General features: G+C 42.2%; 8 non-coding genes across 8 annotated transcripts; all 8 read left to right on the top strand.

The window, feature by feature from the left end:
* The first annotated feature begins 854 nt into the window (after positions 1-854).
* Positions 855-926, top strand: trnap-ugg (transfer RNA proline (anticodon UGG)). The gene has a single exon. It is a non-coding gene; the product is annotated as a tRNA-Pro (tRNA).
* A 1338-nt stretch (positions 927-2264) lies between these two features.
* Positions 2265-2336, top strand: trnap-ugg (transfer RNA proline (anticodon UGG)). The gene has a single exon. It is a non-coding gene; the product is annotated as a tRNA-Pro (tRNA).
* Positions 2337-3674: 1338 nt separating this feature from the next.
* On the top strand, positions 3675-3746 carry trnap-ugg (transfer RNA proline (anticodon UGG)). The gene has a single exon. It is a non-coding gene; the product is annotated as a tRNA-Pro (tRNA).
* A 1338-nt stretch (positions 3747-5084) lies between these two features.
* Positions 5085-5156, top strand: trnap-ugg (transfer RNA proline (anticodon UGG)). The gene has a single exon. It is a non-coding gene; the product is annotated as a tRNA-Pro (tRNA).
* A 1339-nt stretch (positions 5157-6495) lies between these two features.
* Positions 6496-6567, top strand: trnap-ugg (transfer RNA proline (anticodon UGG)). Its single transcript has one exon. It is a non-coding gene; the product is annotated as a tRNA-Pro (tRNA).
* Positions 6568-9315: 2748 nt separating this feature from the next.
* trnap-ugg (transfer RNA proline (anticodon UGG)) lies at positions 9316-9387 on the top strand. Its single transcript has one exon. It is a non-coding gene; the product is annotated as a tRNA-Pro (tRNA).
* Positions 9388-12135: 2748 nt separating this feature from the next.
* trnap-ugg (transfer RNA proline (anticodon UGG)) lies at positions 12136-12207 on the top strand. The gene has a single exon. It is a non-coding gene; the product is annotated as a tRNA-Pro (tRNA).
* Positions 12208-13545: 1338 nt separating this feature from the next.
* trnap-ugg (transfer RNA proline (anticodon UGG)) lies at positions 13546-13617 on the top strand. Its single transcript has one exon. It is a non-coding gene; the product is annotated as a tRNA-Pro (tRNA).
* Positions 13618-16212: the final 2595 nt, after the last annotated feature.

Genomic DNA, 16212 nt, shown 5'->3' with positions numbered 1-16212 from the left:
AAAAATCTATCATTTTAATCAGTACCTGTTACCTTCAGATTAGTCCCGTGACACTTGTGGAAAACGTAGGGCAAAACGGAGAACATTGTGACAAGTGGGGTCACATTAGTTTGTAGCCCAAAGATTTTGGATTCTACAAACAGATGTTTGCACATAGAGGGTTTCGACTTCAGACGAGTCCCCTGACACTTGTGGGGGACGTAGAGACAAATTGAGAACACCACCGTGTTCGCGAGGGTCTCCCCTTTCCAGGGAGTGGTCATACCATGTTGTAGGTCAAACGGTTCAGATGCTACAGATGTTTTTGTGAGAATACCGATTATTGGTATGTCTCATGGTTTGACAAACACCGCTCTAGCTCCACCACCATTTATTGCAGATGTGGTAGTTGTAACATAAACAGTTACGGAGGCTTGAGACAGATACGACGCGTTTCAATCTCTCTAGTTGAAAACTGATCGATTTGAATGGGTATTTTTTACGTTCGTTTACTTTGATTCACGTACTGATGCATCAATCGACTCAAAATAAATGAGCTCCATTCTTTTTTAAGTTTTATTTTTTCATTTTCTCTTTTAAAATATTAATTGACCTCATTTTGCTCAATATTCATTTGTCAACACTCATCATCAGTTTGCTGTCGCGGCTTAAGAAGACAGAATGTGAAAGACACAGCAGATGAAATACAAAAGATTTGAACTGAAGCCTGGTCAACAGTTTGGAAGACTGCTATGCTCACAAGTATAGCACAAACACTCACATGAGGTTCAATCTATCCAAGCACCATGGACAAGAACAATTGATATCCTCATTGTAATTGCCGCAGAAAGCAAAACAATTTTATTCTTGTCTAAGGCTCGTTGGTCTAGGGGTATGATTCTCGCTTTGGGTGCGAGAGGTCCCGGGTTCAAATCCCGGATGAGCCCTTTTTCAGATCTTTTAACAAGCTCAGACAGGCAGATCTCTGGCCACTGGTTGCAAACAGCCACCTCTTGGGCGCAGGACGAGGTGGCTGAATGGTTTAGGCGATGGACTGCGTATCTATTGTGATATTCACTAGTTGGCTCAATATCGCACTTCATTTCGAAAACCTGCAAAAACTAAGAGCAAATATGACTTCCGCTAACAAGGACATTGATTCCAATGTAATACACTTGAAATGACACCCAGCCCCTAAACCTAGTGAATATCTCATGCTCTGCATTGGCTGGGAATCGAACCCTGGTCAACTGCTTGGAAGGCAGCTATGCTCACCACTATACCACCAATGCTATGTGAAGCTCGTAAGCAACATGGAGACATCGATTCATATCCTGACAGTCATTTTTGTGGAAAGTGAAAATTCTTTGACCAAACGGATCGTTGGTATAGTTGTACTATTATGGCTTAGGGTGCGAGAGGTCCCTGGTTAAAAAATCTATCATTTTAATCAGTACCTGTTACCTTCAGATTAGTCCCGTGACACTTGTGGAAAACGTAGGGCAAAACGGAGAACATTGTGACAAGTGGGGTCACATTAGTTTGTAGCCCAAAGATTTTGGATTCTACAAACAGATGTTTGCACATAGAGGGTTCCGACTTCAGACGAGTCCCCTGACACTTGTGGGGGACGTAGAGACAAATTGAGAACACCACCGTGTTCGTGAAGGTCTCCCCTTTCCAGGGAGTGGTCATACGATGTTGTAGGTCAAACGGTTCAGATGCTACAGACGTTTTTGTGAGAATACCGATTATTGGTATGTCTCATGGTTTGACAAACACCGCTCTAGCTCCACCACCATTTATTGCAGATGTGGAGTTGTAACATAAACAGTTACGGAGGCTTGAGACAGATACGACGCGTTTCAATCTCTGTAGTTGAAAACTGATCGATTTGAATGGGTATTTTTTACGTTCGTTTACTTTGATTCACGTACTGATGCATCAATCGACTCAAAATAAATGAGCTCCATTCTTTTTTAAGTTTTATTTTTTCATTTTCTCTTTTAAAATATTAATTGACCTCATTTTGCTCAATATTCATTTGTCAACACTCATCATCAGTTTGCTGTCGCGGCTTAAGAAGACAGAATGTGAAAGACACAGCAGATGAAATACACAAGATTTGAACTGAAGCCTGGTCAACAGTTTGGAAGACTGCTATGCTCACAAGTATAGCACAAACACTCACATGAGGTTCAATCTATCCAAGCACCATGGACAAGAACAATTGATATCCTCATTGTAATTGCCGCAGAAAGCAAAACAATTTTATTCTTGTCTAAGGCTCGTTGGTCTAGGGGTATGATTCTCGCTTTGGGTGCGAGAGGTCCCGGGTTCAAATCCTGGATGAGCCCTTTTTCAGATCTTTTAACAAGCTCCTACAGGCAGATCTCTGGCCACTGGTTGCAAACAGCCACCTCTTGGGCGCAGGACGAGGTGGCTGAATGGTTTAGGCAATGGACTGCGTATCTATTGTGATATTCACTAGTTGGCTCAATATCGCACTTCATTTAGAAAACCTGCAAAAACTAAGAGCAAATCTGACTTCCGCTAACAAGGACATTGATTCCAATGTAATACACTTGAAATGACACCCAGCCCCTATACCTAGTGAATATCTCATGCTCTGCATTGGCCAGGAATTGAAGCCGGGTCAACTGCTTGGAAGGTAGCTATGCTCACCACTATACCACCAATGCTATGTATAGCTTGTAAGCAACATGGAGACATCGATTCATATTCTGGCCGTCATTTTTGTGGAAAGTGAAAATACTTTGACCAAACGGATCGTTTGTATAGTTGTACTATTATGGCTTAGGGTGCGAGAGGTCCCTGGTTAAAAAATCTATCATTTTAATCAGTACCTGTTACCTTCAGATTAGTCCCGTGACACTTGTGGAAAACGTAGGGCAAAACGGAGAACATTGTGACAAGTGGGGTCACATTAGTTTGTAGCCCAAAGATTTTGGATTCTACAAACAGAAGTTGGCACATAGAGGATTCCGACTCCAGACGAGTCCCCTGACACTTGTGGGGGACGTAGAGACAAATTGAGAACACCACCGTGTTCGTGAGGGTCTCCCCTTTCCAGGGAGTGGTCATACGATGTTGTAGGTCAAACGGTTCAGATGCTACAGACGTTTTTGTGAGAATACCGATTATTGGTATGTCTCATGGTTTGACAAACACCGCTCTAGCTCCACCACCATTTATTGCAGATGTGGAGTTGTAACATAAACAGTTACGGAGGCTTGAGACAGATACGACGCGTTTCAATCTCTGTAGTTGAAAACTGATCGATTTGAATGGGTATTTTTTACGTTCGTTTACTTTGATTCACGTACTGATGCATCAATCGACTCAAAATAAATGAGCTCCATTCTTTTTTAAGTTTTATTTTTTCATTTTCTCTTTTAAAATATTAATTGACCTCATTTTGCTCAATATTCATTTGTCAACACTCATCATCAGTTTGCTGTCGCGGCTTAAGAAGACAGAATGTGAAAGACACAGCAGATGAAATACACAAGATTTGAACTGAAGCCTGGTCAACAGTTTGGAAGACTGCTATGCTCACAAGTATAGCACAAACACTCACATGAGGTTCAATCTATCCAAGCACCATGGACAAGAACAATTGATATCCTCATTGTAATTGCCGCAGAAAGCAAAACAATTTTATTCTTGTCTAAGGCTCGTTGGTCTAGGGGTATGATTCTCGCTTTGGGTGCGAGAGGTCCCGGGTTCAAATCCTGGATGAGCCCTTTTTCAGATCTTTTAACAAGCTCCTACAGGCAGATCTCTGGCCACTGGTTGCAAACAGCCACCTCTTGGGCGCAGGACGAGGTGGCTGAATGGTTTAGGCAATGGACTGCGTATCTATTGTGATATTCACTAGTTGGCTCAATATCGCACTTCATTTAGAAAACCTGCAAAAACTAAGAGCAAATCTGACTTCCGCTAACAAGGACATTGATTCCAATGTAATACACTTGAAATGACACCCAGCCCCTATACCTAGTGAATATCTCATGCTCTGCATTGGCCAGGAATTGAAGCCGGGTCAACTGCTTGGAAGGTAGCTATGCTCACCACTATACCACCAATGCTATGTATAGCTTGTAAGCAACATGGAGACATCGATTCATATTCTGGCCGTCATTTTTGTGGAAAGTGAAAATACTTTGACCAAACGGATCGTTTGTATAGTTGTACTATTATGGCTTAGGGTGCGAGAGGTCCCTGGTTAAAAAATCTATCATTTTAATCAGTACCTGTTACCTTCAGATTAGTCCCGTGACACTTGTGGAAAACGTAGGGCAAAACGGAGAACATTGTGACAAGTGGGGTCACATTAGTTTGTAGCCCAAAGATTTTGGATTCTACAAACAGAAGTTGGCACATAGAGGATTCCGACTCCAGACGAGTCCCCTGACACTTGTGGGGGACGTAGAGACAAATTGAGAACACCACCGTGTTTGTGAGGGTCTCCCCTTTCCAGGGAGTGGTCATACGATGGTGTAGGTCAAACGGTTCAGATGCTACAGATGTTTTTGTGAGAAGACCGATTATTGGTATGTCTCATGGTTTGACAAACACCGCTCTAGCTCCACCACCATTTATTGCAGATGTGGAGGTGTAACATAAACAGTTATGGAGGCTTGAGACAGATACGACGCGTTTCAATCTCTCTAGTTGAAAACTGATCGATTTGAATGGGTATTTTTTACGTTCGTTTACTTTGATTCACGTACTGATGCATCAATCGACTCAAAATAAATGAGCTCCATTCTTTTTGAAGTTTTATTTTTTCATTTTCTCTTTTAAAATATTAATTGACCTCATTTTGCTCAATATTCATTTGTCAACACTCATCATCAGTTTGCTGTCGCGGCTTAAGAAGACAGAATGTGAAAGACACAGCAGATGAAATACAAAAGATTTGAACTGAAGCCTGGTCAACAGTTTGGAAGACTGCTATGCTCACAAGTATAGCACAAACACTCACATGAGGTTCAATCTTTCCAAGCACCATGGACAAGAACAATTGATATCCTCATTGTAATTGCCGCAGAAAGCAAAACAATTTTATTCTTGTCTAAGGCTCGTTGGTCTAGGGGTATGATTCTCGCTTTGGGTGCGAGAGGTCCCGGGTTCAAATCCCGGATGAGCCCTTTTGCAGATCTTTTAACAAGCTCAGACAGGCAGATCTCTGGCCACTGGTTGCAAACAGCCAACCTCTTGGGCGCAGGACGAGGTGGCTGAATGGTTTAGGCGATGGACTGCGTATCTATTGTGATATTCACTAGTTGGCTCAATATCGCACTTCATTTAGAAAACCTACAAAACCGAAGACCAAATCTGACTTCCACGAACAAGGACATTGATTCCAATGTAATACACTTGAAATGACACCCAGCCCCTAAAACTAGTGAATATCTCATGCTCTGCATTGGCCAGGAATTGAAGCCGGGTCAACTGCTTGGAAGGTAGCTATGCTCACCACTATACCACCAATGCTATGTATAGCTCGTAAGCAACATGGAGACATCGATTCATATTCTGGCCGTCATTTTTGTGGAAAGTGAAAATACTTTGACCAAACGGATCGTTGGTATAGTTGTACTATTATGGCTTAGGGTGCGAGAGGTCCCTGGTTAAAAAATCTATCATTTTAATCAGTACCTGTTACCTTCAGATTAGTCCCGTGACACTTGTGGAAAACGTAGGGCAAAACGGAGAACATTGTGACAAGTGGGGTCACATTAGTTTGTAGCCCAAAGATTTTGGATTCTACAAACAGAAGTTGGCACATAGAGGATTCCGACTCCAGACGAGTCCCCTGACACTTGTGGGGGACGTAGAGACAAATTGAGAACACCACCGTGTTCGTGAGGGTCTCCCCTTTCCAGGGAGTGGTCATACGATGTTGTAGGTCAAACGGTTCAGATGCTACAGATGTTTTTGTGAGAATACCGATTATTGGTATGTCTCATGGTTTGACAAACACCGCTCTAGCTCCACCACCATTTATTGCAGATGTGGAGTTGTAACATAAACAGTTACGGAGGCTTGAGACAGATACGACGCGTTTCAATCTCTCTAGTTGAAAACTGATCGATTTGAATGGGTATTTTTTACGTTCGTTTACTTTGATTCACGTACTGATGCATCAATCGACTCAAAATAAATGAGCTCCATTCTTTTTGAAGTTTTATTTTTTCATTTTCTCTTTTAAAATATTAATTGACCTCATTTTGCTCAATATTCATTTGTCAACACTCATCATCAGTTTGCTGTCGCGGCTTAAGAAGACAGAATGTGAAAGACACAGCAGATGAAATACAAAAGATTTGAACTGAAGCCTGGTCAACAGTTTGGAAGACTGCTATGCTCACAAGTATAGCACAAACACTCACATGAGGTTCAATCTATCCAAGCACCATGGACAAGAACAATTGATATCCTCATTGTAATTGCCGCAGAAAGCAAAACAATTTTATTCTTGTCTAAGGCTCGTTGGTCTAGGGGTATGATTCTCGCTTTGGGTGCGAGAGGTCCCGGGTTCAAATCCCGGATGAGCCCTTTTTCAGATCTTTTAACAAGCTCAGACAGGCAGATCTCTGGCCACTGGTTGCAAACAGCCACCTCTTGGGCGCAGGACAAGGTGGCTGAATGGTTTAGGCGATGGACTGCGTATCTATTGTGATATTCACTAGTTGGCTCAATATCGCACTTATTTTAGAAAACCTGCAAAAACTAAGAGCAAATCTGACTTCCACTAACAAGGACACTGATTGCAATGTAATACACTTGAAATGACACCCAGCCCCTAAACCTAGTGAATATCTCATGCTCTGCATTGGCTGGGAATCGAACCCTGGTCAACTGCTTGGAAGGCAGCTATGCTCACCACTATACCACCAATGCTATGTGAAGCTCTTAAGCAACATGGAGACATCGATTCATATCCTGACAGTCATTTTTGTGGAAAGTGAAAATTCTTTGACCAAACGGATCGTTTGTATAGTTGTACTATTATGGCTTAGGGTGCGAGAGGTCCCTGGTTAAAAAATCTATCATTTTAATCAGTACCTGTTACCTTCAGATTAGTCCCGTGACACTTGTGGAAAACGTAGGGCAAAACGGAGAACATTGTGACAAGTGGGGTCACATTAGTTTGTAGCCCAAAGATTTTGGATTCTACAAACAGAAGTTGGCACATAGAGGATTCCGACTCCAGACGAGTCCCCTGACACTTGTGGGGGACGTAGAGACAAATTGAGAACACCACCGTGTTTGTGAGGGTCTCCCCTTTCCAGGGAGTGGTCATACGATGGTGTAGGTCAAACGGTTCAGATGCTACAGATGTTTTTGTGAGAAGACCGATTATTGGTATGTCTCATGGTTTGACAAACACCGCTCTAGCTCCACCACCATTTATTGCAGATGTGGAGGTGTAACATAAACAGTTATGGAGGCTTGAGACAGATACGACGCGTTTCAATCTCTCTAGTTGAAAACTGATCGATTTGAATGGGTATTTTTTACGTTCGTTTACTTTGATTCACGTACTGATGCATCAATCGACTCAAAATAAATGAGCTCCATTCTTTTTGAAGTTTTATTTTTTCATTTTCTCTTTTAAAATATTAATTGACCTCATTTTGCTCAATATTCATTTGTCAACACTCATCATCAGTTTGCTGTCGCGGCTTAAGAAGACAGAATGTGAAAGACACAGCAGATGAAATACAAAAGATTTGAACTGAAGCCTGGTCAACAGTTTGGAAGACTGCTATGCTCACAAGTATAGCACAAACACTCACATGAGGTTCAATCTTTCCAAGCACCATGGACAAGAACAATTGATATCCTCATTGTAATTGCCGCAGAAAGCAAAACAATTTTATTCTTGTCTAAGGCTCGTTGGTCTAGGGGTATGATTCTCGCTTTGGGTGCGAGAGGTCCCGGGTTCAAATCCCGGATGATCCCTTTTGCAGATCTTTTAACAAGCTCAGACAGGCAGATCTCTGGCCACTGGTTGCAAACAGCCACCTCTTGGGCGCAGGACGAGGTGGCTGAATGGTTTAGGCGATGGACTGCGTATCTATTGTGATATTCACTAGTTGGCTCAATATCGCACTTCATTTAGAAAACCTACAAAACCGAAGACCAAATCTGACTTCCACGAACAAGGACATTGATTCCAATGTAATACACTTGAAATGACACCCAGCCCCTAAAACTAGTGAATATCTCATGCTCTGCATTGGCCAGGAATTGAAGCCGGGTCAACTGCTTGGAAGGTAGCTATGCTCACCACTATACCACCAATGCTATGTATAGCTCGTAAGCAACATGGAGACATCGATTCATATTCTGGCCGTCATTTTTGTGGAAAGTGAAAATACTTTGACCAAACGGATCGTTGGTATAGTTGTACTATTATGGCTTAGGGTGCGAGAGGTCCCTGGTTAAAAAATCTATCATTTTAATCAGTACCTGTTACCTTCAGATTAGTCCCGTGACACTTGTGGAAAACGTAGGGCAAAACGGAGAACATTGTGACAAGTGGGGTCACATTAGTTTGTAGCCCAAAGATTTTGGATTCTACAAACAGAAGTTGGCACATAGAGGATTCCGACTCCAGACGAGTCCCCTGACACTTGTGGGGGACGTAGAGACAAATTGAGAACACCACCGTGTTTGTGAGGGTCTCCCCTTTCCAGGGAGTGGTCATACGATGGTGTAGGTCAAACGGTTCAGATGCTACAGATGTTTTTGTGAGAAGACCGATTATTGGTATGTCTCATGGTTTGACAAACACCGCTCTAGCTCCACCACCATTTATTGCAGATGTGGAGGTGTAACATAAACAGTTATGGAGGCTTGAGACAGATACGACGCGTTTCAATCTCTCTAGTTGAAAACTGATCGATTTGAATGGGTATTTTTTACGTTCGTTTACTTTGATTCACGTACTGATGCATCAATCGACTCAAAATAAATGAGCTCCATTCTTTTTGAAGTTTTATTTTTTCATTTTCTCTTTTAAAATATTAATTGACCTCATTTTGCTCAATATTCATTTGTCAACACTCATCATCAGTTTGCTGTCGCGGCTTAAGAAGACAGAATGTGAAAGACACAGCAGATGAAATACAAAAGATTTGAACTGAAGCCTGGTCAACAGTTTGGAAGACTGCTATGCTCACAAGTATAGCACAAACACTCACATGAGGTTCAATCTTTCCAAGCACCATGGACAAGAACAATTGATATCCTCATTGTAATTGCCGCAGAAAGCAAAACAATTTTATTCTTGTCTAAGGCTCGTTGGTCTAGGGGTATGATTCTCGCTTTGGGTGCGAGAGGTCCCGGGTTCAAATCCCGGATGAGCCCTTTTTCAGATCTTTTAACAAGCTCAGACAGGCAGATCTCTGGCCACTGGTTGCAAACAGCCACCTCTTGGGCGCAGGACGAGGTGGCTGAATGGTTTAGGCGATGGACTGCGTATCTATTGTGATATTCACTAGTTGGCTCAATATCGCACTTATTTTAGAAAACCTGCAAAAACTAAGAGCAAATCTGACTTCCACTAACAAGGACACTGATTGCAATGTAATACACTTGAAATGACACCCAGCCCCTAAACCTAGTGAATATCTCATGCTCTGCATTGGCTGGGAATCGAACCCTGGTCAACTGCTTGGAAGGCAGCTATGCTCACCACTATACCACCAATGCTATGTGAAGCTCTTAAGCAACATGGAGACATCGATTCATATCCTGACAGTCATTTTTGTGGAAAGTGAAAATTCTTTGACCAAACGGATCGTTTGTATAGTTGTACTATTATGGCTTAGGGTGCGAGAGGTCCCTGGTTAAAAAATCTATCATTTTAATCAGTACCTGTTACCTTCAGATTAGTCCCGTGACACTTGTGGAAAACGTAGGGCAAAACGGAGAACATTGTGACAAGTGGGGTCACATTAGTTTGTAGCCCAAAGATTTTGGATTCTACAAACAGAAGTTGGCACATAGAGGATTCCGACTCCAGACGAGTCCCCTGACACTTGTGGGGGACGTAGAGACAAATTGAGAACACCACCGTGTTTGTGAGGGTCTCCCCTTTCCAGGGAGTGGTCATACGATGGTGTAGGTCAAACGGTTCAGATGCTACAGATGTTTTTGTGAGAAGACCGATTATTGGTATGTCTCATGGTTTGACAAACACCGCTCTAGCTCCACCACCATTTATTGCAGATGTGGAGGTGTAACATAAACAGTTATGGAGGCTTGAGACAGATACGACGCGTTTCAATCTCTCTAGTTGAAAACTGATCGATTTGAATGGGTATTTTTTACGTTCGTTTACTTTGATTCACGTACTGATGCATCAATCGACTCAAAATAAATGAGCTCCATTCTTTTTGAAGTTTTATTTTTTCATTTTCTCTTTTAAAATATTAATTGACCTCATTTTGCTCAATATTCATTTGTCAACACTCATCATCAGTTTGCTGTCGCGGCTTAAGAAGACAGAATGTGAAAGACACAGCAGATGAAATACAAAAGATTTGAACTGAAGCCTGGTCAACAGTTTGGAAGACTGCTATGCTCACAAGTATAGCACAAACACTCACATGAGGTTCAATCTTTCCAAGCACCATGGACAAGAACAATTGATATCCTCATTGTAATTGCCGCAGAAAGCAAAACAATTTTATTCTTGTCTAAGGCTCGTTGGTCTAGGGGTATGATTCTCGCTTTGGGTGCGAGAGGTCCCGGGTTCAAATCCCGGATGATCCCTTTTGCAGATCTTTTAACAAGCTCAGACAGGCAGATCTCTGGCCACTGGTTGCAAACAGCCACCTCTTGGGCGCAGGACGAGGTGGCTGAATGGTTTAGGCGATGGACTGCGTATCTATTGTGATATTCACTAGTTGGCTCAATATCGCACTTCATTTAGAAAACCTACAAAACCGAAGACCAAATCTGACTTCCACGAACAAGGACATTGATTCCAATGTAATACACTTGAAATGACACCCAGCCCCTAAAACTAGTGAATATCTCATGCTCTGCATTGGCCAGGAATTGAAGCCGGGTCAACTGCTTGGAAGGTAGCTATGCTCACCACTATACCACCAATGCTATGTATAGCTCGTAAGCAACATGGAGACATCGATTCATATTCTGGCCGTCATTTTTGTGGAAAGTGAAAATACTTTGACCAAACGGATCGTTGGTATAGTTGTACTATTATGGCTTAGGGTGCGAGAGGTCCCTGGTTAAAAAATCTATCATTTTAATCAGTACCTGTTACCTTCAGATTAGTCCCGTGACACTTGTGGAAAACGTAGGGCAAAACGGAGAACATTGTGACAAGTGGGGTCACATTAGTTTGTAGCCCAAAGATTTTGGATTCTACAAACAGAAGTTGGCACATAGAGGATTCCGACTCCAGACGAGTCCCCTGACACTTGTGGGGGACGTAGAGACAAATTGAGAACACCACCGTGTTTGTGAGGGTCTCCCCTTTCCAGGGAGTGGTCATACGATGGTGTAGGTCAAACGGTTCAGATGCTACAGATGTTTTTGTGAGAAGACCGATTATTGGTATGTCTCATGGTTTGACAAACACCGCTCTAGCTCCACCACCATTTATTGCAGATGTGGAGGTGTAACATAAACAGTTATGGAGGCTTGAGACAGATACGACGCGTTTCAATCTCTCTAGTTGAAAACTGATCGATTTGAATGGGTATTTTTTACGTTCGTTTACTTTGATTCACGTACTGATGCATCAATCGACTCAAAATAAATGAGCTCCATTCTTTTTGAAGTTTTATTTTTTCATTTTCTCTTTTAAAATATTAATTGACCTCATTTTGCTCAATATTCATTTGTCAACACTCATCATCAGTTTGCTGTCGCGGCTTAAGAAGACAGAATGTGAAAGACACAGCAGATGAAATACAAAAGATTTGAACTGAAGCCTGGTCAACAGTTTGGAAGACTGCTATGCTCACAAGTATAGCACAAACACTCACATGAGGTTCAATCTTTCCAAGCACCATGGACAAGAACAATTGATATCCTCATTGTAATTGCCGCAGAAAGCAAAACAATTTTATTCTTGTCTAAGGCTCGTTGGTCTAGGGGTATGATTCTCGCTTTGGGTGCGAGAGGTCCCGGGTTCAAATCCCGGATGAGCCCTTTTTCAGATCTTTTAACAAGCTCAGACAGGCAGATCTCTGGCCACTGGTTGCAAACAGCCACCTCTTGGGCGCAGGACGAGGTGGCTGAATGGTTTAGGCGATGGACTGCGTATCTATTGTGATATTCACTAGTTGGCTCAATATCGCACTTCATTTCGAAAACCTGCAAAAACTAAGAGCAAATATGACTTCCGCTAACAAGGACATTGATTCCAATGTAATACACTTGAAATGACACCCAGCCCCTAAACCTAGTGAATATCTCATGCTCTGCATTGGCTGGGAATCGAACCCTGGTCAACTGCTTGGAAGGCAGCTATGCTCACCACTATACCACCAATGCTATGTGAAGCTTGTAAGCAACATGGAGACATCGATTCATATCCTGACAGTCATTTTTGTGGAAAGTGAAAATTCTTTGACCAAACGGATCGTTGGTATAGTTGTACTATTATGGCTTAGGGTGCGAGAGGTCCCTGGTTAAAAAATCTATCATTTTAATCAGTACCTGTTACCTTCAGATTAGTCCCGTGACACTTGTGGAAAACGTAGGGCAAAACGGAGAACATTGTGACAAGTGGGGTCACATTAGTTTGTAGCCCAAAGATTTTGGATTCTACAAACAGATGTTTGCACATAGAGGGTTCCGACTTCAGACGAGTCCCCTGACACTTGTGGGGGACGTAGAGACAAATTGAGAACACCACCGTGTTCGTGAGGGTCTCCCCTTTCCAGGGAGTGGTCATACGATGTTGTAGGTCAAACGGTTCAGATGCTACAGACGTTTTTGTGAGAATACCGATTATTGGTATGTCTCATGGTTTGACAAACACCGCTCTAGCTCCACCACCATTTATTGCAGATGTGGAGTTGTAACATAAACAGTTACGGAGGCTTGAGACAGATACGACGCGTTTCAATCTCTCTAGTTGAAAACTGATCGATTTGAATGGGTATTTTTTACGTTCGTTTACTTTGATTCACGTACTGATGCATCAATCGACTCAAAATAAATGAGCTCCATTCTTTTTGAAGTTTTATTTTTTCATTTTCTCTTTTAAAATATTAATTGACCTCATTTTGCTCAATATTCATTTGTCAACACTCATCATCAGTTTGCTGTCGCGGCTTAAGAAGACAGAATGTGAAAGACACAGCAGATGAAATACAAAAGATTTGAACTGAAGCCTGGTCAACAGTTTGGAAGACTGCTATGCTCACAAGTATAGCACAAACACTCACATGAGGTTCAATCTATCCAAGCACCATGGACAAGAACAATTGATATCCTCATTGTAATTGCCGCAGAAAGCAAAACAATTTTATTCTTGTCTAAGGCTCGTTGGTCTAGGGGTATGATTCTCGCTTTGGGTGCGAGAGGTCCCGGGTTCAAATCCCGGATGAGCCCTTTTTCAGATCTTTTAACAAGCTCAGACAGGCAGATCTCTGGCCACTGGTTGCAAACAGCCACCTCTTGGGCGCAGGACAAGGTGGCTGAATGGTTTAGGCGATGGACTGCGTATCTATTGTGATATTCACTAGTTGGCTCAATATCGCACTTATTTTAGAAAACCTGCAAAAACTAAGAGCAAATCTGACTTCCACTAACAAGGACACTGATTGCAATGTAATACACTTGAAATGACACCCAGCCCCTAAACCTAGTGAATATCTCATGCTCTGCATTGGCTGGGAATCGAACCCTGGTCAACTGCTTGGAAGGCAGCTATGCTCACCACTATACCACCAATGCTATGTGAAGCTCTTAAGCAACATGGAGACATCGATTCATATCCTGACAGTCATTTTTGTGGAAAGTGAAAATTCTTTGACCAAACGGATCGTTTGTATAGTTGTACTATTATGGCTTAGGGTGCGAGAGGTCCCTGGTTAAAAAATCTATCATTTTAATCAGTACCTGTTACCTTCAGATTAGTCCCGTGACACTTGTGGAAAACGTAGGGCAAAACGGAGAACATTGTGACAAGTGGGGTCACATTAGTTTGTAGCCCAAAGATTTTGGATTCTACAAACAGAAGTTGGCACATAGAGGATTCCGACTCCAGACGAGTCCCCTGACACTTGTGGGGGACGTAGAGACAAATTGAGAACACCACCGTGTTTGTGAGGGTCTCCCCTTTCCAGGGAGTGGTCATACGATGGTGTAGGTCAAACGGTTCAGATGCTACAGATGTTTTTGTGAGAAGACCGATTATTGGTATGTCTCATGGTTTGACAAACACCGCTCTAGCTCCACCACCATTTATTGCAGATGTGGAGGTGTAACATAAACAGTTATGGAGGCTTGAGACAGATACGACGCGTTTCAATCTCTCTAGTTGAAAACTGATCGATTTGAATGGGTATTTTTTACGTTCGTTTACTTTGATTCACGTACTGATGCATCAATCGACTCAAAATAAATGAGCTCCATTCTTTTTGAAGTTTTATTTTTTCATTTTCTCTTTTAAAATATTAATTGACCTCATTTTGCTCAATATTCATTTGTCAACACTCATCATCAGTTTGCTGTCGCGGCTTAAGAAGACAGAATGTGAAAGACACAGCAGATGAAATACAAAAGATTTGAACTGAAGCCTGGTCAACAGTTTGGAAGACTGCTATGCTCACAAGTATAGCACAAACACTCACATGAGGTTCAATCTTTCCAAGCACCATGGACAAGAACAATTGATATCCTCATTGTAATTGCCGCAGAAAGCAAAACAATTTTATTCTTGTCTAAGGCTCGTTGGTCTAGGGGTATGATTCTCGCTTTGGGTGCGAGAGGTCCCGGGTTCAAATCCCGGATGATCCCTTTTGCAGATCTTTTAACAAGCTCAGACAGGCAGATCTCTGGCCACTGGTTGCAAACAGCCACCTCTTGGGCGCAGGACGAGGTGGCTGAATGGTTTAGGCGATGGACTGCGTATCTATTGTGATATTCACTAGTTGGCTCAATATCGCACTTCATTTAGAAAACCTACAAAACCGAAGACCAAATCTGACTTCCACGAACAAGGACATTGATTCCAATGTAATACACTTGAAATGACACCCAGCCCCTAAAACTAGTGAATATCTCATGCTCTGCATTGGCCAGGAATTGAAGCCGGGTCAACTGCTTGGAAGGTAGCTATGCTCACCACTATACCACCAATGCTATGTATAGCTCGTAAGCAACATGGAGACATCGATTCATATTCTGGCCGTCATTTTTGTGGAAAGTGAAAATACTTTGACCAAACGGATCGTTGGTATAGTTGTACTATTATGGCTTAGGGTGCGAGAGGTCCCTGGTTAAAAAATCTATCATTTTAATCAGTACCTGTTACCTTCAGATTAGTCCCGTGACACTTGTGGAAAACGTAGGGCAAAACGGAGAACATTGTGACAAGTGGGGTCACATTAGTTTGTAGCCCAAAGATTTTGGATTCTACAAACAGAAGTTGGCACATAGAGGATTCCGACTCCAGACGAGTCCCCTGACACTTGTGGGGGACGTAGAGACAAATTGAGAACACCACCGTGTTTGTGAGGGTCTCCCCTTTCCAGGGAGTGGTCATACGATGGTGTAGGTCAAACGGTTCAGATGCTACAGATGTTTTTGTGAGAAGACCGATTATTGGTATGTCTCATGGTTTGACAAACACCGCTCTAGCTCCACCACCATTTATTGCAGATGTGGAGGTGTAACATAAACAGTTATGGAGGCTTGAGACAGATACGACGCGTTTCAATCTCTCTAGTTGAAAACTGATCGATTTGAATGGGTATTTTTTACGTTCGTTTACTTTGATTCACGTACTGATGCATCAATCGACTCAAAATAAATGAGCTCCATTCTTTTTGAAGTTTTATTTTTTCATTTTCTCTTTTAAAATATTAATTGACCTCATTTTGCTCAATATTCATTTGTCAACACTCATCATCAGTTTGCTGTCGCGGCTTAAGAAGACAGAATGTGAAAGACACAGCAGATGAAATACAAAAGATTTGAACT

This window comes from Salmo salar, unplaced genomic scaffold, assembly GCF_965601325.2.
Source record: "Salmo salar unplaced genomic scaffold, fSalSal1 ptg000588l, whole genome shotgun sequence".
NCBI lineage: Eukaryota > Metazoa > Chordata > Actinopteri > Salmoniformes > Salmonidae > Salmo > Salmo salar.
The sequence above is the reverse complement of the archived record's forward strand: the minus strand, read 5'-3'. Positions and strand labels throughout refer to the sequence as shown.